This window comes from Schistocerca cancellata, chromosome 6 (assembly GCF_023864275.1).
Source record: "Schistocerca cancellata isolate TAMUIC-IGC-003103 chromosome 6, iqSchCanc2.1, whole genome shotgun sequence".
NCBI lineage: Eukaryota > Metazoa > Arthropoda > Insecta > Orthoptera > Acrididae > Schistocerca > Schistocerca cancellata.
In genome coordinates, this window is record NC_064631.1 from 466,393,165 (window position 1) to 466,411,673 (window position 18,509).

The window sequence follows — 18,509 nt, forward strand, 5'->3', positions numbered from 1 at the left end:
TGTAGGCGGATCGAACATCTGGGGTTGCAAATAATAGCTGTGTTGCAGGGGCTCGCCAGTACTGTCGTGTTAGCGTGCTATGGACCATACATGTTTAGTTTCTTGCTAATAGTGTCTTTGGTCTATTATGTTTCCATCTATGGTTGTGGTTGTAGTTATCCAGAGAAAGGATAAACGGGTTACGCGAGTGTCTTGTGTTTCTGTACAGTCGTGTGGAGAGTTTTTGGAATACCTGGAAGATGGTATCTAGCCGGTACTCCCGATGAAGATCCGCGGTGCGTGTGTAGCGCGGAGCGTTGCATATGATTCTGAGTACTTTGTTCTGTATGAGCTGCAGGAGGAGCAGGCGTGTGGGCGCAGCTTATCCCCCGACGGGAGCATATTACATCAGAGGTCTGATAAGTGTGGTGTACATGGACCTGGACACCCTCCTAACGCCTGTTAAGCATAGGGTAGAGTTGTGTGAGCCTCGCATTTGCTTTGTTGGTTACATGTTGAATGTGGTCCACCTCCAGTAGTTTGTGGTCCAGCCAGACACACAGGTATTTGACCTTCTCACGTATTGGGCGTGCGTGTAGTGTTATTGGGTTGCAGTGTTGATGTTCGCGCAGTAGTTTCGGTCTTTTGGTGAACAGAACGGCTTCGCACTTGTCGACGTTTACTCTAACACGCCAGTTCATCAGCCAAGGCTCTGCCGCTCTGAGTGCAGTCTGTAGTCGTGAGTTAATGTTAGACGGCTTCCAAACTTGCGCGAGGATGGCAGTGTCATCCGCATAGATTGCCACCGTCGCGTTGCGTGTAGCTGGGAGGTCATTAATGTAGAGGTTAAACAGTAAGGGTCCTAGGATGCTTCCTTGGGATACTCCAGCCTGGAAACCGTGTCGTGTTGATTGTCTGCCGTGCGCGTCGGTGTTGGAACTCCTGTCCGTGAGGTATGAGTGTATGAGACGTACGAGCCCGTCGGGGAACCCTGCGTCGCTGAGTTTGCGTATTAGGCCGTTGTGGCACAGACGATCGAAGGCCTTTTCGATGTCCAGGAACACCGCTCCAGTTGCTCTGTTTGTGTTGTGTCTGCCTCAGTGTGTCGTTTTTAATGGAGTGCTTAGTGAGTCGTTTTAGTATTACCTTCTCAACGATCTTGCTGAGCGCGCTCAACAGACTGATGGGTCGGTAATTTTGTGGGAGGGAGTGGCCTTTCCCCGGCTTCCTGAACATCAGGACCTTGGCCGTCTTCCGAAAGGCGGGGAAGTGTTGGTGTTTAAGTATGGCATTCGTGACGTGTGTGAGGTATTCTCAGGACCGGAGCAAGGCACGTGCGAAGCGTGCGACCGCACGGGGCGGCACTTTCCGAGGGGTGGCAGATCTGCTGCCACCTTTTTTTTTCGGACAAACTCAACATTCATGCCCAAGAGGGGATCGAAACCAAACCTCGGAGGGAACGGCTTCGGGAAATGTGGCATGGCGCCTCGACTTACTGTCGGCCGCCCCTGTTGAACAAGGGGAGGGAGGAGGGCTAATTTCTTCCTCGCCACTGTGGCAGCACCGTCGTTTTTACGCCGGAGGAACAGATTAAAATTAACTAGATTTCTTCAATCAAGTCTGACTCCATTTTTGAGCTGGTGCCCAGCAACTTTTTTGTACAAACAGAGAATGTCACCAATCAGTTGCAATTTTTGTTTCTATTTTCCAGATCTATATAGATTTCGGGCACAGTGTGGCTATTCTCAGTGCTTTGAGTTATGTTTACGTCTGTACCGTCATGCTGAACGTAACTGTCAACATGACGGTTTAGATGTAGGCACATATTAAAAGCTTTGAGACTGACCACTCAGTTGCCGAAACCCAGGTAGATCTGAAAAGTAAAAACAAAAATTGCGATTGATTTCTGACATTTTCTGCAGATTTGTTTAAATAAAATTCCACAAACGTTTTGTAAAAAAAGAAAATAAACCGGGGGGGGGGGGGGGGCAATGGCTTGCGCCGGCACTGGGTATTCTACTACTTTATCTGTGAATCCTGGAGGTGTGTGAGGTATTCTACTACTTTGTCTGTGAACTCCGGGAGGACACGGTTTTGAATGCCATCGTGACCAGGGGCCTTCCTAGCTGTGGTATGGATGATGGCCCATTTGACTTCAGCTGTGCTAGCCTGTCGGATATCGTTGCGCCATGGTTGGGCCAAGATGCGTGTAACCTCCTGGTCGGTCGCAAGTGTGAGCGCTGGGTGTGAGGGATCCCGGTTCGGTGTGAATGACGCTGCAAATGTGAGGGCCATCAGTTCTGCTTTTTCTTCCGCAGAATGTGCTGGTCCGTCCTGCCCTTGTAGCGTGGGAGTGTACAATTTCTCCCTGGTGAAGTGTCGGGCCATCTGCCACACTCCAGGTCGCGTGGTGTCTAGCCCTTTGAGTTTCTGGTTCCACTGTTGTGTTTTAAACGTTTGTATTTTGTCCCGAATTTTTCCCTAGAGCATGATCACGTGCTGTTGGAAGTGCTGGGGTCTCCTGAGGCGGTTCCTCATTGAGATAAGGCCCAGGATTTCCAGAGCAGGGCAGCTCAGTGTTGTTGTGGTGTGCAGATTGGTATGGTGTCGGCTATTGCGTCTTGGACGGCGTTAGTGAGGGTTTCAACGGGCCTCATCAATTTGAGCTGTCTCGTTAATCACGTGGGTGGGTGGGATGCGACAGTCAAGCGTTTCCTTGAACAAGGTCCAATTCGAGCGCCGATCTTACTACCGCCGACATACATTTCACGTATGGGCCACGATGATAAGATACGAGAAATGAGGGCTCAGACGGAAGCACAAAAACAATTGCTTTGTCTGCGCTCTATCTGCCAGTGGAACAGGAAACGAAACGACAAGTAGTGGTACAGTGTACGCTTCGCAACGCACCATGCGTTGGCTTGCGGAGTGTGTATGTAGATGCAGATGTACACGCATACCGCCTAATAAGCCACATCATACCGAAACAGGAACGTCATTGTCTCAGCAATAATGTACCGACTGTCGCCGTTGTTATTAAAATAGCACTGACCGATTTCCCTTTTCTCTATGGTAACCCAACATATCCAGGAAATTCAAATTTTACGAATAAACATAACTCGTTTCTAAAAAAACGTTTTATTGAAGAAACAAAAATTTTAGCACACCTGCTATGGCAAGCTTCTATGCTAGCTTTTTATCCGGTTATTAATAAAAGAGTGAAAAAAAGCCTGTTATCAGTGAGGCCACACAAATAGCGAAAAATTCAGAACTAATATACCGGTATCGGTTTTAAATGGTTTAAATAGCTCTGAGCACTATGGGACTTAACATCTGAGGTCATCAGTCCCCTAGAACTTAGAACTACTTAAACCTAACTAACCTAAGGACATCACATACATCCATGCCCAAGGCAGGATTCTAGCCTGCGACCGTAGCGTTCGCGCGGTTCCAGACTGAAGCGCCTAGAACCGCTCGCCACTCCTGACGGCCGGTATCGGTTTTAAACAGTCGGTTTTTCCCATCCCTAAATCTCATATAAAATGTCAGGGTCTGTTTAGAAACGTAGTTGTCAACATCCCTGCAATTTTCTGGCTCTGCGGAAACAAACCATTCGGCTGCACACGGCTTACCTGATAATTTTAAAGGTGTTCTTACTCTTTCGTTGCCGTATACGTAGCTCATAGTTTGGTTTGCCTGTTACTTTTTAGCATAACTACTCTGCAACGCGCTCTTCTGCTTAGTGGTATTCCACTCTGAATCTTACTGTATTCGTCTAGATCTTCTTGCGTATATATCTTTTTCTTCGTTTCATTTGCGATACTGATGTCTATCTTTTCTCGAGATTCTATCGAGAAATAATTTTTTGAAGTAAATGTGTACTAGGCTGTTAGGTAGCACCATGTTTCTCTCAAAATTACAAAACCGTCATTTCGATCTCTCTCCTGGGATCATCTTCAGCATCTTTTCGTGTTCCTCGTGTAGATGAAGATACAAGCAGAGAGACCGAGACGTCGAATGCGTCAAAAATGACTGAAGAAGAACATGACGTGGCCTAAAAACCTAGACGATTCTATTTTCAATGACACAACCTGCGAAAGCCTGTAGACTTACTTCTAATTCTTTATTTCTTTTGGTCGTAGCTTTTATAGGAGTGCTTTGTCCTTGTCATTAGTTCATCTTTGTACAAATCCATACGCTTTTACTTGTAATACTGAACTGTGAATATGTAAAACGGTTCCTTCCAGTACGGAATACCATTGTGTAGCTGGATTAGTTGGCTGGTGGGTCCGTTCCCTTATAGCCGAACAATCTGCCCGCTTCTCTGTAGGGGTTGTCTCCCTCAGCAGTAAAGTCTGAGTGTTTAAGACGCCAGATAGCCAGCCAGCTTTCACCCCTCCCCTCTGCCACACTCTGAGTGAGTGCATTGCCCAGGAGCTAAAGCGTAGCAGTGGGAGCAGGATTTGGTGGCAGAGACCCCAAGCAGTCGCAGAGGCGTTACTCAAGTATTTATAGTCCAGACACATTCTGCATCAGCGTAGGCGCTTCATACGGTACGGCCTTTAGCCTCGATAATGATATTTTAACATTTTGTCTTTTGTCTAATACAAGGACAGGACAGAATGAGGAAGTGAGTTTGAGTGAAAGAGTGTTTTGTGAGTGAACAAACAGCCCTCCAAAGGTTTTAACACCGGCAGAGTGGCTGAGTCTTCCTCATTTTTTGTTGATGACCGCGAACCAGCTACAGTTTAAAGCTTTTCTTTGAGTGCGTTTTGTGAGCTATCAAACGCGCTAATACTCTAGGAGTTCAGTGTCCTAGACTTAAACCACAGCAACTACACTGACGGAGAAAAATCTCACCACCAAGAAGGAGTTGTGAGACATATATTAAAGCTGGCAGGTGTGTCTCTACATCTGACAAACAATATCTATTCAAATTTCACGACAGTCGCATAAGAGCAGTTAAGAAGGCATTTAAGACAACAAAGACGTCATTGTTAGCATCTCACCGAGTTTGGACGAGGTCTCGTAATAGTGCCACGAGACGCTGGATGTTCCTCCTGCGTCTTGACAGGAATGTACCCACTGTAGCTGGCAGCGATGGGCACGGGAACGTACCGACTCCGAACGGCCACGTTGCACTACCTAGAGGGAAAACCATCGTTTTCAGCGTGCGGCTCTGGCGCACCGTACTGCATCAGTAGCAGCGATCTGAGCACCAGTTGGCACCACAGTGACGCAATGAACTGTTACAAATCAGTTACTTCAAGAACAGATGCGAGCTGGACGCCATGTAGCGTGCCTCCCACTGACCCCAATGGTGTAAGGAGATCTGTTTTGTTTTATGAAGAACGCTAGTTCTGCCTCAGTGCTGCTCATGGCCGTCGGTTGCCTAGGAGGAGGCCAGTTAAAGGCCTGCAACCACCTTTCCTGCGTGCTGGAACACTAGATGTACTGAACTATGAGCTGTGGTGTGACTTCGTATGGCAGCAACAGCACTCTCGTTGTTATTCCACTCACGTTGATAGCAAATTTGTACGTCAGTCGGGTGATTCGACCTGTCGTGCTGCCATTCATGAACAGCATTGTAGGGGGTGTTTTCCAACAGAATAAAGGTCACCCGCATATTGATGTTATAACCCAACATGCTCTACAAAGTGTCGACATCATAAGGTCCGTCTCTAATGGAGCATATATGGGGCATCATCGGACGACCATTCCAGGGTCATCCCGTCATCCACAGTCAGCATTAACCGTCCTTGTATTGAACGCCCAAGTGCAACAGGCATCTCACTCCATCCCACAAACTGACACACGACACTTGTACAACAAAATGCAATCATATCAGTATGCCTGCATTGAACATTCTGGTTACACCGGTTATTAATGAACTAACATTTCACATATGTAATGGTTTATCTCACGCTTAAATTAACCTGCGAATTTGTGATGTTAATCACTTAAATATATTTCCTAGACAGACGTATTCTCGATAGTTCACTACTTTACGTTAGTCATTTCCTGGTGTTGTGATTGTTATCCAGCGGCTTATATTACGAGTAAGCAGTATACGGAGGAAGGCATGGTAATCCGTCCTGTGATCCGACGACGCTTCTTAAGAAGTGCCTACCCAGCACAACGCCCTTTCTGCTCTCGGCTTCACGTATCGGATGTTTTGTGTGCTCTCTTGGTTCAACTAGTACCGTAGTTAGCATATCTTTCTAGCATAACTTACTAGCATTATCGTTTTCTCAGTCGCGGACACCTAACTTACTTATAGATTTTGTATACATCAGGCACCACCAATTGGGATTGAAAGCTGGTATTTTGTCCGTAGCAGTAGTGAATTTCACATTGCTCTAAGTACGCGCAGTTCACCCGGTGAATCAACTTATCAGTATTCAATGTTTGTCTTAAACGAGTGTCAGTTAATTTAAATAGCTTTACTAAGCTAGATGTTTTTGTTGAGCTGCAGAATATAGTAGCGACTATATTTGCGTTATAATGCTGCTGTACTTTCAACCCCTTCCTATTCCTTGTGAGGCAATCCCTCAAGGAGACGAGTTTGGTAGTGGAGATTGTACGCATCTTCGAACACTGTCCTCGGAAACGACGAAAACCCCATATGAGCCTATTCTCTGAGACCAGGTCGTGGCTTCCAATCGGGTATTCAGCTTTCCATAGACATGAAGGCGCAAATTGAAAGAAGGGACGTCGGACAGATGTGCAGAACTATAGACCTATATCACTAACGTCGATCAGTATAATGTCTTTACTAGAAATCTGCTATCAGCATGGGATTCGAAAAAGACGATAGTGTGAAACCCAGCTCGCGCTATTCGTCCACGAGACTCAGAGGGCTACAGACACGGGTTCCCAGGTAGATGCGGTGTTTCTTGACTTCCGCAAGGCGTTTGATAACAGTTCCTCTCAGTCGTTTAATGAACAGAGTAAGACCATATGGACTCAGCATGTCATTCTCAATGGAGAGAAGTCTTCCGAAGAAAGAGTGATTTCAGGTGTGCCGCAGGGGAGTGTCGTAGGACCGTTGCTATTCACAATATACATAAATAACCTTGTGGATAACATCGGAAGTTCACTGAGGCTTTTCGCGGATGATGCTGTAGTATATCGAGATGTTGTAACAATGGAAAATTGTACTGAAATGCAGGAGGGTCTGCAACGAATTGACGCATAGTGCCGAGAATGGCAATTGAATCTCAATGTAGACAAGTGTAATGAGCTGCGAATACATAGAAAGAAAGATTCTTTATCATTTAGCTACAATATAACAGGTCAGCAATTGGAAGCAGTTAATTCCATAAATTATCAGGGAGTAGGCATTAGGAGTGATTTAAAATGGAATGACCATATAAAGTTGATCGTCGGTAAAGCAGATGGCAGACTGAGATTCATTGGAAGAATCCTAAGCAAATGCAATCCGAAAACAAAGGAAGTAGATTACAGAACACTTGTTCGCCCACTGCTTGAATATTGCTCAGCAGTGTGGGATCCGTACCAGATAGGGTTGATAGAAGAGATAGAGAAGATCCAACGGAGAGCAGCGCGCTTCGTTAAAGGATCATTTAGTAACAGCGAAAGCGTTACGGAGATGATAGATAAACTCCAGTGGAAGACTCTGCAGGAGAGACACTCAATAGCTCGGTAGGGGCTTTTGTTGAAGTTTCGAGAACATACCTTCACCGAGGAGTCAAAGAGTATATTGCTCCCTCCTACGTATATCTCACGAAGAGACCATGAGGATAAAATCAGAGAGATTAGAGCCCACACAGAGGCATACCGACAATCTTTCTTTCCACGAACAATACGAGACTGGAATAGAGGGGAGATCCGATAGAAGTTCTCAAAGTACCCTCCGCCACACACCGTCAGGTGGCTTGCGGAGTATGGATGTAGATGTAGATGTAGGTTCGTATATTTCGGCATCTTTAGAGTCCATCTCCTCTGGCAACAACCTCCTGTCCCTCGTTTCACTCAATCTGTTCGCGGACTAGTGTTTGACAATGTTTGTACACAAATGTGAATAATTTCAGGTGAAAGTTTAAAGTACTGATTCGTAACAAACCGAGAGTGCAAGTGACATCTCTAGTGACACGAATGGTGTACAGCTTGTTTTCTGCTGTAACAGGATTGGTGCCATCTTCCCCCCGCCCCTCCCCCGCCCACCCCCTCCTAAACCGCGCCCAAACCATCTCTTTTTTCCCCATTGCTAAGCTTCCATAGATGCGACATTTCAACAGCTGTTACAGTCAGCTAGAGAAGTGTTTCTTAAAATGTATCTCGTGGAAACCTGCGGAACCGCGTAAGTCACTGAAAGTGTGAAACTACGTGCTTTTTATCAAGACTTTCAACAAAGTAACTAATAAAACTAGAATCGTTACGAAATTTAAAAATAGAATACACCTAAAACTCTACTAAATCTCTACTTTCTATAATTAGTATCAATGAGATACCGACAGGAATACGGCTGTGTATAAGAGACCCAGACGGCAGCTCGATGGCGGCAAACTCAGCAACAAGGGAATGACAGCATTAGGTGCGATCGTAGCTGGCTATTCAAACTATCACCGTCCTACGTCTCAAATTGGCCGGCCATCACTTAAGCTGGCGACCCCGGATAATAACTTCGTAAAGGCCGGACATTTGGGTCAAACCAGGTTATTTTCCCAGACACACAAGACTCTACCGAAGATAAGATGGACGGTGGCCACAATGTCACTTGGGGAGCAGGGACATGAGGGTGGGAAATTTTCCTCGTCTGTCTTTCAATGCTGACAATGCTTTCAATACTCGCGCCTCGTACCGAGCAGCAGCTATGATATAGATCAGAGCAGTAAGGTGTAAGATTTTGTTAAAGCGCATCGTAGAGACTTTCATGTTCAAATGTAGAACTTCTTGTAATATAACTCAATGAGTTGAAGGCAAACAACATTTTCAACATTTATTAAACATTTAAAATCATCTGTCATGTTGCCATTTAAGTTTCTGAGTCAAGCTGCTACAATCACTTAACTGTTAGATCGTTGAGGTTGCTAGCAGTCCTAAACACTTGATACGAGAAGTGTCGATTTGTACTGGGATGAAAGGAAACACAACTGAGCGGCCATCTGCCAACTAATCGTCGACAGATTATACATACTATACCTTTATAATACCCACAAAAATTAAAGCATAATTAATTCCTCAATATTTATTTGTTGAATAATTTGTGAACTATGCTTCAATAACTATAAACAACGAGAAAGGATTGACAAATTACAAATTATCTAGCAAAGCAAGGTTGTTCAAAAATTTCAGTTATGGATTATGACAACAATTTTTTTTTACATTCATATATTTCAGTCATTTCAGTATTTTCTAAAATAATTTCTTCCTGCAAAATAAATTTTGTAGAAGTTGGAACAAGTCACGTCATTGAAATTATGCCAAATTATGACGGCGGAAGGCTTCGTTTTCACACGTACTGCGATTCTTTTCTTCGTCAATTACTGCAAGACAGGCGAAAATATTCCCTGTACCTTCGCACTGTCAACTGATATTCAAAACAAATACTGCGCAGCTGTTAGCGTTGAGAGTATAAATTTGCGTTCATCGTTTTAATAATCTTTAGCCATAACTGATTTGCACTTGAAAGTTTACCTTCATTACCGAGGCTCAAGATAAAAGCCTTATATTCACCTCATCGTTACTGAACTTCTTGTCATCAATCTAGACGTCTATTTCCTTGAGGTATGCATATATTTCTTCAAAAACAGTCCACCGATTGATATTAGATAATACAATCCATTGTTTTTTCCCTTTTTTCTACATAGAACTTCAGTTACTTCTACAAATCCATACAGTGCATTTTCAAACCAGTTATGATGTGTTGATTTCTTTCGTCAGGATAATTTGAACTTTATGGGCACATAGTTTTCATTCATTCTGTCTCCTATCTATTTTTTTCCTTGAAAGAGGCCAATACGTTTCTAGTTTCTGTAACAGAGTTATAGTATCATAACATCTTTCCAGTTTTTCTGAGTGAGTGAAAAATAATACGCTCCTGTCATTGCCTCTTGGGAAGTTTTCTTTTCGTGATGGGTGGTCTATCTAAGCTTTCAAAATAGTCCTTCAATAGCTTATACAATTGTCAAAGTCGCTTTGTGGCGGGAAAGAACGAGCCATCACGTTTTTGAATTAAATAATAGCTGTTTGTAATGAATGAAAATATATTTTCTAAATATTTTGTTGCTTTTTTCCTAGTTTATAGACCATTTTGTTGGTAACGTCAAATATAATCGTAAAAGGATATAATTTTAGAGCAACTACAAAAATGAGTTACATCCATAATCATTTGAATAATACAATAAAATACTTTGAAGATTATCGTGAGACATGCATACCATTTTAATTATCGAAGCAATTTTCCTGTCACAAATATAAATATTGAGAGACTATCCAACAGTTCCCTGGGATACAATAAATTTTTTGTGCCACCTTCCGTAACATTGCATTTAGCGATGAATGGCGAAGATGATATTCCTAATCCATTAGGATGTCGTACATTTCTGACTTCCGAAAAGAAAAACGAAAAAAAAAAAGAACACACACAATGTGTCATGGTACACGGAGTTAGATGGTTAATGAATGCCTCATAAAATTGTATTACAGCTGAATTAATCTAAGTTCACATTCATTACTACAAATGAACAAGTTATTTGAAAATGAAAGTTACTGTAATACGTCAAACAGCGTCACGTTTGCTGGTACCGGTGCACCGGCATATTATTGTTACATGTTTTTTATTTCATTCTTTGATCACAATATGAATTCTTTAGACTAAGACCGGTTTCAGTCCGTAATGACCATCCTCAGATCTTTTTTACACCATGTCCTAAAGTGACAAGGCCATAATGGCGTCGTCAAAACATATAAATATAATAATTTTTACTCTGCGATTTGCAGTGAGGTGACAAAAGTGATGGGATACCTCAATAACGTCGTGTAGGACCTCCTTCTGCCAGGCGTAGGGCAGAACTAGAGGTGGCATGGGCTCTACAAGTCGCTGCAAGTCACCTGCAGGTATACAGAGCCGTGCTTCCTCTATAGCTATCCATGGTTTTGAAAGTGTTGCCAGTGCAAGATTTTTGTCACGAACTGACCTCTGGATTATATGGAAATGGATGGCCAAATCAAACACTTGAATTGTCCAGAATGTTCTTAAGACCAATCGTGAACAATTGGAGCATTGTCATTCATAAAAATTGCATCCTGGTTTGGGGACACGAAGTCCATGAATGGCTGCAAATGGTTTCAAAGTATCCGAAGATAACCATTTCCACTGAATGATCGGTTCAGCTGCACGAGAGGATCCAGTCCGTTCCATGTAAACATAGCGCACACCATTATGGAGTCAACACTAGCTAGCTTGTGACTTGTTGACAACTTGGGTCCGAGGCTTTGTGAAATCTGCACCACACTTGAATCCTATCATCAGCGTTTACCAACTGAAATCACGACTCGTCTGATCAGGTCACGATGTTCCACGCGTCTAGGGTCCAACCGATACGGTCACGAGCTCAGGAGATGCTCTGCAGGCGATGTCGTGCTGTTAGGCTGTTAGCGAAGGTACTCGGGTTGGTCGTCTACTGCCATGGTGAATCAACGCTAAATTTCGCCGCACTGGCTGTAAGGATACGTTCGTCGTACGTCCCACATTGATTTCTGAAGTTATTTCACACAGTGTTGCTTGTCTGTTAGCACTGGCAACTCTATGTAAAAGGAGCTGCTCTCGGTCGCTAAGAGAAGCCCGTCGGCCACTGGGCCACTGTGTTGTGCGTGGTGAGAGGTAATGCATGGAATCTGATATTCTTGGCTCTCTCTCCTGATGTTGCGGATCCCGGGAAAAGCCGATAAAATATCCAACTAAATTGTGGATTATACACCATTTCCTTATCCAGGACCTGTCGCGACCATGTCAGCAAAAGAAGACGAAATTTTTACTGAACTGACAACCAATTCGTAGTTGTAAGAAACATTAAAATTAATGCCATCAGTGGAATTCTAGTGCAATTGAAAAGATGAATATCTGCAATTACTATAAAAGGCCGTATTGGTACTCCCACCATTTGACAGTTGCATATGTGCGAAACAAGGATAAAAAATGAATACCCCAACAGACATAACATTTCGGCAGAGTTAAACATTCATCCATAAGGCCTAATTTTAAGTATGTTTTCAAAAATAAGAATCAGTATCACCCTTCTCACCAAATTTTTTAAAAATCCTGTGTGATTAGGTTATTTGAAATTTAAGCTACTTATGGACATTTTGGGTTTATTTTGAAATGTTTTTGTTATTTGAAACATTTGTTGTCTTCTTTGCAAATAATAAATTTACAGAATGTTTCTTTATAACATGCTACAGAAACAAACCAAGAGTGTTACAATAAAATGGATATTAAAAAGAAGGTTATAATTATTGAAAAAATTAAGAGACGATGACCCAGGGCATTATCATCGTTGCGTACTTGAATTCAGTCACATGGACATTAATACATCCATACGCACATTTGAATGCGTGCGAGGTTAATTATAAATCTCTACTAGCTGTTAAAGCAGCTGTTAAAGGAGATATGATATAATGATAAATGTAATTCAGATAACTCTCTCACAAAATCTATTCTCAGACTACAAATTAGACCAGTGGTTCTAAGTTCTACCTACAACAGTAGTAGACTGACTGACTAGAGAGACACTTACATTACACCCCACTGTCTAAATTGTGATAATGCGTAGATTTATATAACAGAATAACAAGTGTTTTATTTGCTGTCATTAATGTTATCGTCAATAAAGTTGTTGACTTTTAATCTAGTCCCTTGGTGACATTTTTTTGTTATTCTAACGCTGTTTACTTCAGTGGTAATTTAGGAAGGTGCACAGTATTTCGTCTTAAGAACTAATTGTTGGTAAGGCGGGTACCAGGTTGAGATTCATTGGGAGAGTCCTTAGAAAATGTAGTCCATCAACAAAGGAGGTGGCTTACAAAACACTCGTTCGACCTATACTTGAGTATTACTCATCAGTGTGGGATCCGTACCAGATCGGGTTGACGGAGGAGATAGAGAAGATCCAAAGAAGAGCGGCGCGTTTCGTCACAGGGTTATTTGGTAACCGTGATAGCGTTACGGAGATGTTTAACAAACTCAAGTGGCAGACTCTGCAAGAGAGGCGCTCTGAATCGCGGTGTAGCTTGCTCGCCAGGTTTCGAGAGGGTGCGTTTCTGGATGAGGTATCGAATATATTGCTTCCCCCTACTTATACCTCCCGAGGAGATCACGAATGTAAAATTAGAGAGATTAGAGCGCGCACAGAGGCTTTCAGACAGTCGTTCTTCCCGCGAACCATACGCGACTGGAACAGGAAAGGGAGGTAATGACAGTGGCACGTAAAGTGCCCTCCGCCACACACCGTTGGGTGGCTTGCGGAGTATAAATGTAGATGTAGATGTAGAACTTTTTAACGGCATCAGTCATTCTTCCTGTACGCTCTCTACGTAATGCAGTTCGTCCCGCGCCTATACACGTAAAAAACGTACAATTATTTCTGAATTCCAGCAGTTCTCAAATGTGAAATGTAACTGTATTTTTTTATAGTGTCAAATATTAGACTTAATACTGATGTTCTATAGATCGTACATATCGTACCTTTTGAATGTTGCAATTGCCTGGAACTGCTGTTCAGCGTTTGCGAATGGGTGACAGAGTTTCACAATGATGATAGTTCGAAAGAAAAAAGAAAATTCCCTGTGAATAACATAATGAATAGGAGGCTAGGTGCATATATTTTATGACCCTAGTCGTCGCTGGCAACTGTAACGAAGACTGCTGCAAGGAAAGAATCGCATGAGCTGGCCTAGGAACGTGTGTGCGAAGCCTATGCTGAGCTTATGCTGGACTGGATACTTGGCAAGCGACAGGACGAGGGCTGAAACAACAGTAAAGAGTGTATCGTTTACATAAACATTTCGGCAGAAATAATTAGACATGAGTTTGTTTCTTTCTAGTAAAGAGCAGCTGATTCACTCTGATGATACACTGGTTGTTAAAGATCTCTGAGCTAAACCTCCAGTACGCAAAACATCGGCGCTATAGAACATGGTCGACAACTTGTAATTTTTTTTTCCGTCAGTCATCTCCAAACACTTGACTCGCAGGCAGCAGTTACGTTAAAATAGGTAACTATGAAATTCTACAATTTATTTCCATGAGATGAAGATGTTTCCTCATTATACTCTGTCTTAGTAAATGGCAGGTTTTTCCCCGTGTGTGGCTTCTGTAGAAGGTGGACGTAAACATGCTTAGCGTGCCGCAGTAGTTGGTATGGTCATCTTAAATGTCTCGTATATACAAGCAGGTAGCTTCCAACATTAGCCTTTAGCCATCTACGCAACATTAAAAAGTTACTTTACATCTAGGGTAAGGCAGGTGGTACAAAAACACACACAGACACACACACACACACACACATTTGTCAGCAGAAGAGCTTACCAAGAGTGTTACAGTTATGTAACATGCTGGCTGTCTCACAAGGACTTGAGCTCATCGACGTTTTAACAGGGAAATTAGCATTCTCTGCCCGACAAATCACTTAATGTATCTCAAACAAGTTGAAGCAAAATACTGAACACTCCTATGTACGACAAGAGGCTCTTCTGAGTTACAGCACACCAAAATCGTGAAGTGCGTAAAGAGCGAAAAGTTCTGCAATAGTCCAGATCATTGCCTCATCTCTTTACTTTAACAATTTTTATGGAATGGATTTTGGCAATTCGCCTTCTGCAAGAACTTTCCTTTTATGTAACCTAAACGTGTTCCAGCATATAAGTTTGAGTTTAGACTTATTCATTCAAATATATTTTATAATCAGTATCGATTTACATATCGTGTTTAGTCATAAGGTAATAGTTTACTTTTGTTTGTCTTGTAAGTTTCTCGGGAAGAACGATGGTAACGTTGTTTAAAACTATAATTTGTAACATTGTTTACGATTATAATTTGTTCAGGACGTAACTTCGATGATATTAATTCACATTAGAAATAACACCCAAGGAAATGTTTAGCAGGAACAGCGCAGTGTATCTGTGCATTTAAAGATTTTTTTAGTCATAGACTCCACGTACATCCTCACATGTCTGACTTATGACTGTCGTGTGGGTTCGTCACGGTCATTGAAGGTGCTTAGACCTACCGAAAATGTCTGCGATTTCTTTGAATCGCATCGCACGGCAGTTCGAAACTTCACCATCCGGAAGTCTTTTTTATTATGTTTGATGTTTTCTGTAAGTTTTTTTTTCTGACATAATTTTCGAAACACAAGGTAGATTGTGCGTTTTGTTACAATGTCCATGTTTCTCGACGGACTTACACTGAATCCTCACTTGGAAAACTGCCTCTTTAACAGAAAAAAGTCGTCAAGTGAAGCGAAGGGAAAACATAATTCCTTTAACACAGTTTCAGTAATAGAATTACATTCATAAATATAAAATTTCTTTTTGTAGTACTACGCTAAACTACAGCATTTCCTTGGCGATCGTGTGTAGTAACACTGTGAAATAGGACTGCTCTAAATCTTCAATACAGCTTTGGGTGTGTTATGAATACGTTACCAATCTTACCTAAATCTCGTTTACAATAACAGGGCGTCGCAAACCTTTAGGATCGAAACTATTTACGTGGTTCATTATGCCAATTGAGTAATGCAAGGAAAAGAACTGCTCGGGTGTACAAATACTTAATTCTTTACTGAAGTCTTACATTAGCATCTTAAGCCTGTAACAGTTGTTAAAAGTGACTACCGCCTGCCTCCATGCAGGGGTTATATGGTGACAGAACTGAATACTGGTTTCAAATTCACGTCATCCTACTTACTGCACGCGTTACATATGATGGGAGTGCAGCTGTTGCTGCGACAGACAGTTAAATGCTTATGGATCAGTCACCTTCATCCAAAAGTCTGAAATTTAAAGTGCCAACACATAGTTTTAGAGAATCTTGACAAGCGCCCTGGGGTCTGAACCGATCAGTTCCTGCCAAGAGTCCATCCACAGGGAATACGAACTGCGATGAATCTCACCCGTTAGGATTATACCTATTTTGAAAATTGTCTCTGTGCATGCATCCGGCTCTGTGGCACTATATACCGCTGCGTATCTACAAGTTCCTGTGCCGATTAATGTTCATATTCGACAATTCAAGAAATTTTAAAAATACGGCCGGCCTGTGTGACCGAGCGGTTCTAGGTGCTTAAGAATGGAACCGCACGACCGCTACGGTCGCAGGTTCGAATCCTGCCTCAGGGATGGATGTGTTTGATGTCCTTAGGTTAGTTATGTTTAAGTAGTTCAAAGTTCTAGGGAACTGATGACCTCAGATGTTAAGTCCCATAGTGCTCAGAGCCGTTTGAACCGTTTTCTAAAAAATACGGTAAACACTACTATGGTAAAATGAGAGACGATAGCTTATTCTCCTTCTGGTTAGCCCCTTCATTACCCGTATGTTACGAATCGCAAGCAGTTTAAGAAACATGTCTGACACGCATTGCTAATTCTAGACGTCCTACTGCCTGAAAAAATTTATTCCGACAGTTAATTCCTTATTTCAAAATGTTCTCTTCGTCACCCTCTACTTAAGGTCTGAGATTCGTTGTATGGGCAACTAGTCAAGCTTATGCGTAAATCCTCAGAATTACATTTGTTACGAAAATCTGCCGAAACGCTTTGTTGCTGACCTGACCTTCAGTCCGAAGACTGGTTTGATGCTACTCTATCCTGTGGAGCCTCTTAATCCCCGCATAAGTACTGCAACCTACATTCATTTGAACCTGCTTACTGTAGCATTGTATACTCTCTCTGTCTGCACTGTTTATCTTTCACGTTTCCTTTCCGTCCTAGGCTACACTCCAGAAAAAACAATTTGAGAAAAGACTTCCTAACACGTTAATTTATATTCAGTCTCAACACATTCCTCTTTTTAGAAGCGCTTTTTTTTGCTGTTGCCAGTCTGCTTTTTATATCCTCTGTACTTCGGGTACCATCAGTTATTTTGCAGCTTATTTATTATTTTAAGTGAAACATCTTACATTTTTGTGGGTGTATTTAATCTGGCTGGATTATTGCCTGGAAGCCTTCTCTTACACCAAACCAGACGTACTTATGTAACGTCAGCAGATTACAAGGGCTGTAGGTAATAGTGATTGTAATACAAATAATACAGGGTGTTTCAAAATGAATATACGGGTTTTAAGGTTTTTTAGCACATATTACATTCACTTTACAATTATAAATAATACACCAAATGAAAGAGAAACACAAACATATTTCTTACAGTTATTACACCGACCACACATCGAGTCGATAGGCGAGTTGTTCCTAAACCTTGATCAAAGTGTCAGGAGTAACTGTTGCAATAACACTGTTTCTAAAGTCGGATAGATCGGCTGGTATTGGAGGCACATACACATAATCGCGTCAGATCGTGTGGGAACGTGGAGCTCATGCACAAAATGCTGTGTCAACCGGCCCCTTGCTCCCGATCCGCCAGTCGGATACAACGTCGTTCAACCAGTCGCGTTCTGAGTTATGCCAGTGAGGCGGCGCACCATATTGTTCCCAAACAAAGACATGTTGTTCACATTCTTCCCGTTGAGCCACGGGCCATAGCTGTAGCACATCAAGATAAGAAACATCAGTTACAGCTGATCCACCGAAAAAGAAAGGCTCATAAACTTTCCGATGAGATATTTCTAAGGGCTGAACGTGAAAGACGCGCACTCGTTCAACACGTTTTTCAGCCACTCTTTGTCATTCCATGCTCTTCCCATTGCGGATAGGTATACAAACAAAACTGTTTGAGTTACTCTTTCATTTGGTGTGTTATTTACAATTGTAAGTTGAACTTAATAAATGCTACAACGCCTTAAAACCGCTATGTTCATTTTGAAACACACTGTATTTATGGAAATAAATACAGTATTTTTCAGTAACAGTATACGTATTGCCTGAGAGATTCCACAACTGTTGAAAGAAATTTTGAAATTATTACTATTACAGTCTCAGTTGCAAATATTGACACTTGATTAACAGTCTTTGTCAGAAGTCAAAGTTGTAAGAGCACAAAGTACTCTCATGTTAAAACTGCGTCCAACGTAGTATACTGCTAAGATGATCAAAGTTATAGGTTATGGTAATAGTACAAAAGTAGACTGGCGAGAACATTATTGTACAACTTTGACTATGTTCTTATGTTTGAAGAAATGCGACTTTTCACTACTCGTGGTTAATCAGGTATGAAGATGATGATGGTCGAAACTAGTAATGAAGTGCAAATATTTGCAACTGAGACTGTTGTTGTTGTTGTTGTTGTCGTCTTCAGTCCTGAGACTGGTTTGATGCAGCTCTCCATGCTACTCTATCCTGTGCAAGCTTCTTCATCCCCCAGTACATACTGCAACCTACATCCTTCTGAATCT